Below are 10,198 nucleotides of genomic sequence, written 5' to 3'. Positions count from 1 at the left end.
CTGAAGTTCATCATACTCTGTCATCAACTCCAAACACAGAGACAATTTCCACGACTGCAATTAGTTTTACAAATGAAAGTCTCGTCACTACTACAACTTCAGCCATGTCTTTTACAACTGAGGAAACAAGCATGCCTTCAGAAACAGCATCAACAACATCTTCCACAAGCACATCAGTTTCAACTGGTCCTATCTCGGAAAACATCTCTACTACGCTGACTGATCATGCTTCGACTCTTATGTCACAGGAATCCACCTACCTATCCACAGTTGAATCAACAGCTTCTCCATCTCAAGAACTCAGTACTCCCCCAACCAGTAACCTTTCCACAAGGGAACCAGTATCCTTGACTCCATCAATCGAACCAAAGACTGTCTTCACTTCCGAAATTTCCACCAAAGCAGTTACGCTTACTAGAAGTGAGGAAACTGGTACATTTTCTACAGAACCATCAACCGGTTCATCACCTGTTTCATCCACCTTCATTCCAGAGACAACTCCAGAAATTGTGTTATCTACAACACAAACTACTCATCTTTCTGCTTCAACATCTGAACAACCATTTACAACAGTAATGCATACAATGTTATCTGAATCAACTCTCTCTCCTGAAGTTCATCATACTCTGTCATCAACTCCAAACACAGAGATTATTTCCACGACTGCAATTAGTTTTACAAATGAAAGTCTCGTCACTTCTACAACTTCAACCATGTCTTTTACAACTGAGGAAACAAGCATGCCTTCAGAAACAGCATCAACAACATCTTCCACAAGCACATCAGTTTCAACTGGTCCAATCTCGGAAAACATCTCTACCACGCTGACTGATCATGCTTCGACTCTTATGTCACAGGAATCCACCCACCTATCTACAGTTGAATCAACAGCTTCTCCATCTCAAGAACTCAGTACTCCTCCAACCAGTAACCTTTCCACAGGGGAACCAGTATCCTTGACTCCATCAATCGAACCAAAGACTGTCTTCACTTCCGAAATTTCCACCAAAGCAGTTACGCTTACTAGACGTGAGGAAACTGGTACATTTTCTATAGAACCATCAACCGGTTCATCACCTGTTTCATCCACCTTCATTCCAGAGACAACAGCTCCAGAAATTGTGTTAACTACAACGCAAACTACTCATCTTTCTGCTTCAACATCTGAACAACCATTTACAACAGTAATGCATACAATGTCATCTGAATCAACTCTCTCTCCTGAAGTTCATCATACTCTGTCATCAACTCCAAACACAGAGACAATTTCCACGACTGCAATTAGTTTTACAAATGAAAGTCTCGTCACTACTACAACTTCAGCCATGTCTTTTACAACTGAGGAAACAAGCATGCCTTCAGAAACAGCATCAACAACATCTTCCACAAGCACATCAGTTTCAACTGGTCCAATCTCGGAAAACATCTCTACTACGCTGACTGATCATGCTTCGACTCTTATGTCACAGGAATCCACCCACCTATCCACAGTTGAATCAACAGCTTCTCCATCTCAAGAACTCAGTACTCCCCCAACCAGTAACCTTTCCACAAGGGAACCAGTATCCTTGACTCCATCAATCGAACCAAAGACTGTCTTCACTTCCGAAATTTCCACCAAAGCAGTTACGCTTACTAGAAGTGAGGAAACTGGTACATTTTCTACAGAACCATCAACCGGTTCATCACCTGTTTCATCCACCTTCATTCCAGAGACAACTCCAGAAATTGTGTTATCTACAACACAAACTACTCATCTTTCTGCTTCAACATCTGAACAACCATTTACAACAGTAATGCATACAATGTTATCTGAATCAACTCTCTCTCCTGAAGTTCATCATACTCTGTCATCAACTCCAAACACAGAGACAATTTCCACGACTGCAATTAGTTTTACAAATGAAAGTCTCGTCACTTCTACAACTTCAACCATGTCTTTTACAACTGAGGAAACAAGCGTGCCTTCAGAAACAGCATCAACAACATCTTCCACAAGCACATCAGTTTCAACTGGTCCAACCTCAGAAAACATCTCTACCACGCTGACTGATCATGCTTCGACTCTTATGTCACAGGAATCCACCCACCTATCCACAGTTGAATCAACAGCTTCTCCATCTCAAGAACTCAGTACTCCTCCAACCAGTAACCTTTCCACAGGGGAACCAGTATCCTTGACTCCATCAATCGAACCAAAGACTGTCTTCACTTCCGAAATTTCCACCAAAGCAGTTGCGCTTACTAGAAGTGAGGAAACTGGTACATTTTCTATAGAACCATCAACCGGTTCATCACCTGTTTTATCCACCTTCATTCCAGAGACAACAACTCCAGAAATTGTGTTAACTACAACGCAAACTACTCATCTTTCTGCTTCAACATCTGAACAACCATTTACAACAGTAGTGCATACAATGTCATCTGAATCAACTCTCTCTCCTGAAGTTCATCATACTCTGTCATCAACTCCAAACACAGAGACAATTTCCACGACTGCAATTAGTTTTACAAATGAAAGTCTCGTCACTACTACAACTTCAGCCATGTCTTTTACAACTGAGGAAACAAGCATGCCTTCAGAAACAGCATCAACAACATCTTCCACAAGCACATCAGTTTCAACTGGTCCAATCTCGGAAAACATCTCTACTATGCTGACTGATCATGCTTCGACTCTTATGTCACAGGAATCCACCCACCTATCTACAGTTGAATCAACAGCTTCTCCATCTCAAGAACTCAGCACTCCCCCAACCAGTAACCTTTCCACAGGGGAACCAGTATCCTTGACTCCATCAATCGAACCAAAGACTGTCTTCACTTCCGAAATTTCCACCAAAGCAGTTACGCTTACTAGAAGTGAGGAAACTGGTACATTTTCTACAGAACCATCAACCGGTTCATCACCTGTTTCATCAACCTTCGTTCCAGAGACCACAACTCTAGAAATTGTGTTAACTACAATGCAAACTACTCATCTTTCTGCTTCAACATCTGAACAACCATTTACAACATTAATGCATACAATGTCATCTGAATCAACTCTCTCTCCTGAAGTTCATCAAACTCTGTCATCAACTCCAAACACAGAGTCAATTTCCACGACTGCAATTAGTTTTACAAATGAAAGTTTCGTCAGTACTACAACTTCAACCATGTCTTTTACAACTGAGGAAACAAGCATGCCTTCAGAAACAGCATCAACAACATCTTCCACAAGCACATCAGTTTCAACTGGTCCAACCTCGGAAAACAACTCTACTATGCTGACTGATCATGCTTTGACTCTTATGTCACAGGAATCCACCCACTTATCCACAGTTGAATCAACAGCTTCTCCATCTCAAGAACACAGTACTCCCCCAAGCAGTAACCTTTCCACAGGGGAACCAGTATCCTTGACTCCATCAATCGAACTAAAGACTGTCTTCACTTCCGAAATTTCCACCAAAGCAGTTACCCTTACTACAAGTGAGGAAACTGGTACATTTTCTACAGAACCATCAACCGGTTCAGCATCCGTTTCATCCACCTTCATTCCAGAGACCACAACTCCAGAAATTGTGTTAACTACAACGCAAACTACTCATCTTTCTGCTTCAACATCTGAACAACCATTTACAACAGTAATGCATACAATGTCATCTGAATCAACACTCTCTCCTGAAGTTCATCATACTCTGTCATCAACTCCAAACACAGAGACAATTTCCACGACTGCAATTAGTTTTACAAATGAAAGTCTCGTCACTTCTACAACTTCAACCATGTCTTTTACAACTGAGGAAACAAGCATGCCTTCAGAAACAGCATCAACAACATCTTCCAAAAGCACATCAGTTTCAACTGGTCCAACCTCAGAAAACATCTCTACCACGCTGACTGATCATGCTTCGACTGTTATGTCACAGGAATCCACCCACCTATCCACAGTTGAATCAACAGCCTCTCCATCTCAAGAACTCAGTACTCCCCCAACCAGTAACCTTTCCACAGGGGAACCAGTATCCTTGACTCCATCAATCGAACCAAAGACTGTCTTCACTTCCAAAATTTCCACCAAAGCAGTTAAGCTTACTAGAAGTGAGGAAACTGGTACATTTTCTACAGAACCATCAACCGGTTCATCACCTGTTTCATCCACCTTCATTCCAGAGACAACTCCAGAAATTGTGTTATCTACAACACAAACTACTCATCTTTCTGCTTCAACATCTGAACAACCATTTACAACAGTAATGCATACAATGTTATCTGAATCAACTCTCTCTCCTGAAGTTCATCATACTCTGTCATCAACTCCAAACACGGAGATTATTTCCACGACTGCAATTAGTTTTACAAATGAAAGTCTCGTCACTTCTACAACTTCAACCATGTCTTTTACAACTGAGGAAACAAGCATGCCTTCAGAAACAGCATCAACAACATCTTCCACAAGCACATCAGTTTCAACTGGTCCAACCTCAGAAAACATCTCTACCACGCTGACTGATCATGCTTCGACTCTTATGTCACAGGAATCCACCCACCTATCCACAGTTGAATCAACAGCTTCTCCATCTCAAGAACTCAGTACTCCTCCAACCAGTAACCTTTCCACAGGGGAACCAGTATCCTTGACTCCATCAATCGAACCAAAGACTGTCTTCACTTCCGAAATTTCCACCAAAGCAGTTACGCTTACTAGAAGTGAGGAAACTGGTACATTTTCTATAGAACCATCAACCGGTTCATCACCTGTTTCATCCACCTTCATTCCAGAGACAACAGCTCCAGAAATTGTGTTAACTACAACGCAAACTACTCATCTTTCTGCTTCAACATCTGAACAGCCATTTACAACAGTAGTGCATACAATGTCATCTGAATCAACTCTCTCTCCTGAAGTTCATCATACTCTGTCATCAACTCCAAACACAGAGACAATTTCCACGACTGCAATTAGTTTTACAAATGAAAGTCTCGTCACTACTACAACTTCAGCCATGTCTTTTACAACTGAGGAAACAAGCATGCCTTCAGAAACAGCATCAACAACATCTTCCACAAGCACATCAGTTTCAACTGGTCCTATCTCGGAAAACATCTCTACTACGCTGACTGATCATGCTTCGACTCTTATGTCACAGGAATCCACCTACCTATCCACAGTTGAATCAACAGCTTCTCCATCTCAAGAACTCAGCACTCCCCCAACCAGTAACCTTTCCACAGGGGAACCAGTATCCTTGACTCCATCAATCGAACCAAAGACTGTCTTCACTTCCGAAATTTCCACCAAAGCAGTTACGCTTACTAGAAGTGAGGAAACTGGTACATTTTCTACAGAACCATCAACCGGTTCATCACCTGTTTCATCCACCTTCATTCCAGAGACAACTCCAGAAATTGTGTTATCTACAACACAAACTACTCATCTTCCTGCTTCAACATCTGAACAACCATTTACAACAGTAATGCATACAATGTCATCTGAATCAACTCTCTCTACTGAAGTTCATCATACTCTGTCATCAACTCCAAACACGGAGATTATTTCCACGACTGCAATTAGTTTTACAAATGAAAGTCTCGTCACTTCTACAACTTCAACCATGTCTTTTACAACTGAGGAAACAAGCATGCCTTCAGAAACAGCATCAACATCATCTTCCACAAGCACATCAGTTTCAACTGGTCCAACCTCAGAAAACATCTCTACCACGCTGACTGATCATGCTTCGACTCTTATGTCACAGGAATCCACCCACCTATCCACAGTTGAATCAACAGCTTCTCCATCTCAAGAACCCACTACTCCTCCAACCAGTAACCTTTCCACAGGGGAACCAGTATCCTTGACTCCATCAATCGAACCAAAGACTGTCTTCACTTCCGAAAATTCCAACAAAGCAGTTACGCTTACTAGAAGTGAGGAAACTGGTACATTTTCTACAGAACCATCAACCGGTTCATCACCTGTTTCATCCACCTTCGTTCCAGAGACCACAACTCTAGAAATTGTGTTAACTACAATGCAAACTACTCATCTTTCTGCTTCAACATCTGAACAACCATTTACAACATTAATGCATACAATGTCATCTGAATCAACTCTCTCTCCTGAAGTTCATCAAACTCTGTCATCAACTCCAAACACAGAGACAATTTCCACGACTGCAATTAGTTTTACAAATGAAAGTTTCGTCAGTACTACAACTTCAACCATGTCTTTTACAACTGAGGAAACAAGCATGCCTTCAGAAACAGCATCAACAACATCTTCCACAAGCACATCAGTTTCAACTGGTCCAACCTCGGAAAACAACTCTACTATGCTGACTGATCATGCTTCGACTCTTATGTCACAGGAATCCACCCACTTATCCACAGTTGAATCAACAGCTTCTCCATCTCAAGAACACAGTACTCCCCCAACCAGTAACCTTTCCACAGGGGAACCAGTATCCTTGACTCCATCAATCGAACCAAAGACTGTCTTCACTTCCGAAATTTCCACCAAAGCAGTTACCCTTACTACAAGTGAGGAAACTGGTACATTTTCTACAGAACCATCAACCGGTTCAGCATCCGTTTCATCCACCTTCATTCCAGAGACCACAACTCCAGAAATTGTGTTAACTACAACGCAAACTACTCATCTTTCTGCTTCAACATCTGAACAACCATTTACAACAGTAATGCATACAATGTCATCTGAATCAACACTCTATCCTGAAGTTCATCATACTCTGTCATCAACTCCAAACACAGAGACAATTTCCACGACTGCAATTAGTTTTACAAATGAAAGTCTCGTCACTTCTACAACTTCAACCATGTCTTTTACAACTGAGGAAACAAGCATGCCTTCAGAAACAGCATCAACAACATCTTCCAAAAGCACATCAGTTTCAACTGGTCCAATCTCGGAAAACATCTCTACTACGCTGACTGATCATGCTTCGACTCTTATGTCACAGGAATCCACCCACCTATCCACAGTTGAATCAACAGCTTCTCCATCTCAAGAACTCAGTACTCCCCCAACCAGTAACCTTTCCACAGGGGAACCAGTATCCTTGACTCCATCAATCGAACCAAAGACTGTCTTCACTTCCAAAATTTCCACCAAAGCAGTTACGCTTACTAGAAGTGAGGAAACTGGTACATTTTCTACAGAACCATCAACCGGTTCATCACCTGTTTCATCCACCTTCATTCCAGAGACAACTCCAGAAATTGTGTTATCTACAACACAAACTACTCATCTTTCTGCTTCAACATCTGAACAACCATTTACAACAGTAATGCATACAATGTTATCTGAATCAACTCTCTCTCCTGAAGTTCATCATACTCTGTCATCAACTCCAAACACGGAGACAATTTCCACGACTGCAATTAGTTTTACAAATGAAAGTCTCGTCACTACTACAACTTCAACCATGTCTTTTACAACTGAGGAAACAAGCATACTTTCAGAAACAGCATCAACAATATCTTCCACAAGCACATCAGTTTCAACTGGTCCAATCTCGGAAAACATCTCTACTACGCTGACTGATCATGCTTCGACTCTTATGTCACAGGAATCCACCCACCTATCCACAGTTGAATCAACAGCTTCTCCATCTCAAGAACTCAGTACTCCCCCAACCAGTAACCTTTCCACTGGGGAACCAGTATCCTTGACTCCATCAATCGAACCAAAGACTGTCTTCACTTCCGAAATTTCCACCAAAGCAGTTACGCTTACTAGAAGTGAGGAAACTGGTACATTTTCTACAGAACCATCAACCGGTTCATCACCTGTTTCATCCACCTTCATTCCAGAGACAACTCCAGAAATTGTGTTATCTACAACACAAACTACTCATCTTTCTGCTTCAACATCTGAACAACCATTTACAACAGTAATGCATACAATGTTATCTGAATCAACTCTCTCTCCTGAAGTTCATCATACTCTGTCATCAACTCCAAACACGGAGATTATTTCCAAGACTGCAATTAGTTTTACAAATGAAAGTCTCGTCACTTCTACAACTTCAACCATGTCTTTTACAACTGAGGAAACAAGCATGCCTTCAGAAACAGCATCAACAACATCTTCCACAAGCACATCAGTTTCAACTGGTCCAACCTCAGAAAACATCTCTAACACGCTTACTGATCATGCTTCGACTCTTATGTCACAGGAATCCACCCACCTATCCACAGTTGAATCAACAGCTTCTCCATCTCAAGAACTCAGTACTCCTCCAACCAGTAACCTTTCCACAGGGGACCCAGTATCCTTGACTCCATCAATCGAACCAAAGACTGTTTCCACTTCCGAAATTTCCACCAAAGCAGTTACGCTTACTAGAAGTGAGGAAACTGGTACATTTTCTACAGAACCATCACCCGGTTCATCACCTGTTTCATCCACCTTCATTCCAGAGACAACAACTCCAGAAATTGTGTTAACTACAACGCAAACTACTCATCTTTCTGCTTCAACATCTGAACAACCATTTACAACAGTAATGCATACAATGTTATCTGAATCAACTCTCTCTCCTGAAGTTCATCATACTCTGTCATCAACTCCAAACACGGAGATTATTTCCACGACTGCAATTAGTTTTACAAATGAAAGTCTCGTCACTTCTACAACTTCAACCATGTCTTTTACAACTGAGGAAACAAGCATGCCTTCAGAAACAGCATCAACAACGTCTTCCACAAGCACATCAGTTTCAACTGGTCCAACCTCAGAAAACATCTCTACCACGCTGACTGATCATGCTTCGACTCTTATGTCACAGGAATCCACCCACCTATCCACAGTTGAATCAACAGCTTCTCCATCTCAAGAACTCAGTACTCCTCCAACCAGTAACCTTTCCACAGGGGAACCAGTATCCTTGACTCCATCAATCGAACCAAAGACTGTCTTCACTTCCGAAATTTCCACCAAAGCAGTTACGCTTACTAGAAGTGAGGAAACTGGTACATTTTCTATAGAACCATCAACCGGTTCATCACCTGTTTCATCCACCTTCATTCCAGAGACAACAACTCCAGAAATTGTGTTAACTACAACGCAAACTACTCATCTTTCTGCTTCAACATCTGAACAACCATTTACAACAGTAATGCATACAATGTCATCTGAATCAACACTCTCTCCTGAAGTTCATCATACTCTGTCATCAACTCCAAACACAGAGACAATTTCCACGACTGCAATTAGTTTTACAAATGAAAGTCTCGTCACTTCTACAACTTCAACCATGTCTTTTACAACTGAGGAAACAAGCATGCCTTCAGAAACAGCATCAACAACATCTTCCAAAAGCACATCAGTTTCAACTGGTCCAATCTCGGAAAACATCTCTACCACGCTGACTGATCATGCTTCGACTCTTATGTCACAGGAATCCACCCACCTATCCACAGTTGAATCAACAGCTTCTCCATCTCAAGAACCCACTACTCCTCCAACCAGTAACCTTTCCACAGGGGAACCAGTATCCTTGACTCCATCAATCGAACCAAAGACTGTCTTCACTTCCGAAAATTCCACCAAAGCAGTTACGCTTACTAGAAGTGAGGAAACTGGTACATTTTCTACAGAACCATCAACCGGTTCATCACCTGTTTCATCCACCTTCGTTCCAGAGACCACAACTCTAGAAATTGTGTTAACTACAATGCAAACTACTCATCTTTCTGCTTCAACATCTGAACAACCATTTACAACAGTAATGCATACAATGTCATCTGAATCAACTCTCTCTCCTGAAGTTCATCATACTCTGTCATCAACTCCAAACACAGAGACAATTTCCACGACTGCAATTAGTTTTACAAATGAAAGTCTCGTCACTTCTACAACTTCAACCATGTCTTTTACAACTGAGGAAACAAGCATACCTTCAGAAACAGCATCAACAATATCTTCCACAAGCACATCAGTTTCAACTGGTCCAACCTCGGAAAACAGCTCTACTACACAGAATGATCATGCTTCGACTCTTATGTCACAGGAATCCACCCACCTATCCACAGTTGAATCAACAGCTTCTCCATCTCAAGAACTAAGTACTCCTCCAACCAGTAACCTTTCCACAGGGGAACCAGTATCCTTGACTCCATCAATCGAACCAAAGACTGTCTTCACTTCCGAAATTTCCACCAAAGCAGTTACCCTTACTACAAGTGA

This window comes from Leptodactylus fuscus, chromosome 6 (assembly GCF_031893055.1).
Source record: "Leptodactylus fuscus isolate aLepFus1 chromosome 6, aLepFus1.hap2, whole genome shotgun sequence".
Lineage (NCBI taxonomy): Eukaryota > Metazoa > Chordata > Amphibia > Anura > Leptodactylidae > Leptodactylus > Leptodactylus fuscus.
This window is presented reverse-complemented; position numbering follows the sequence as displayed.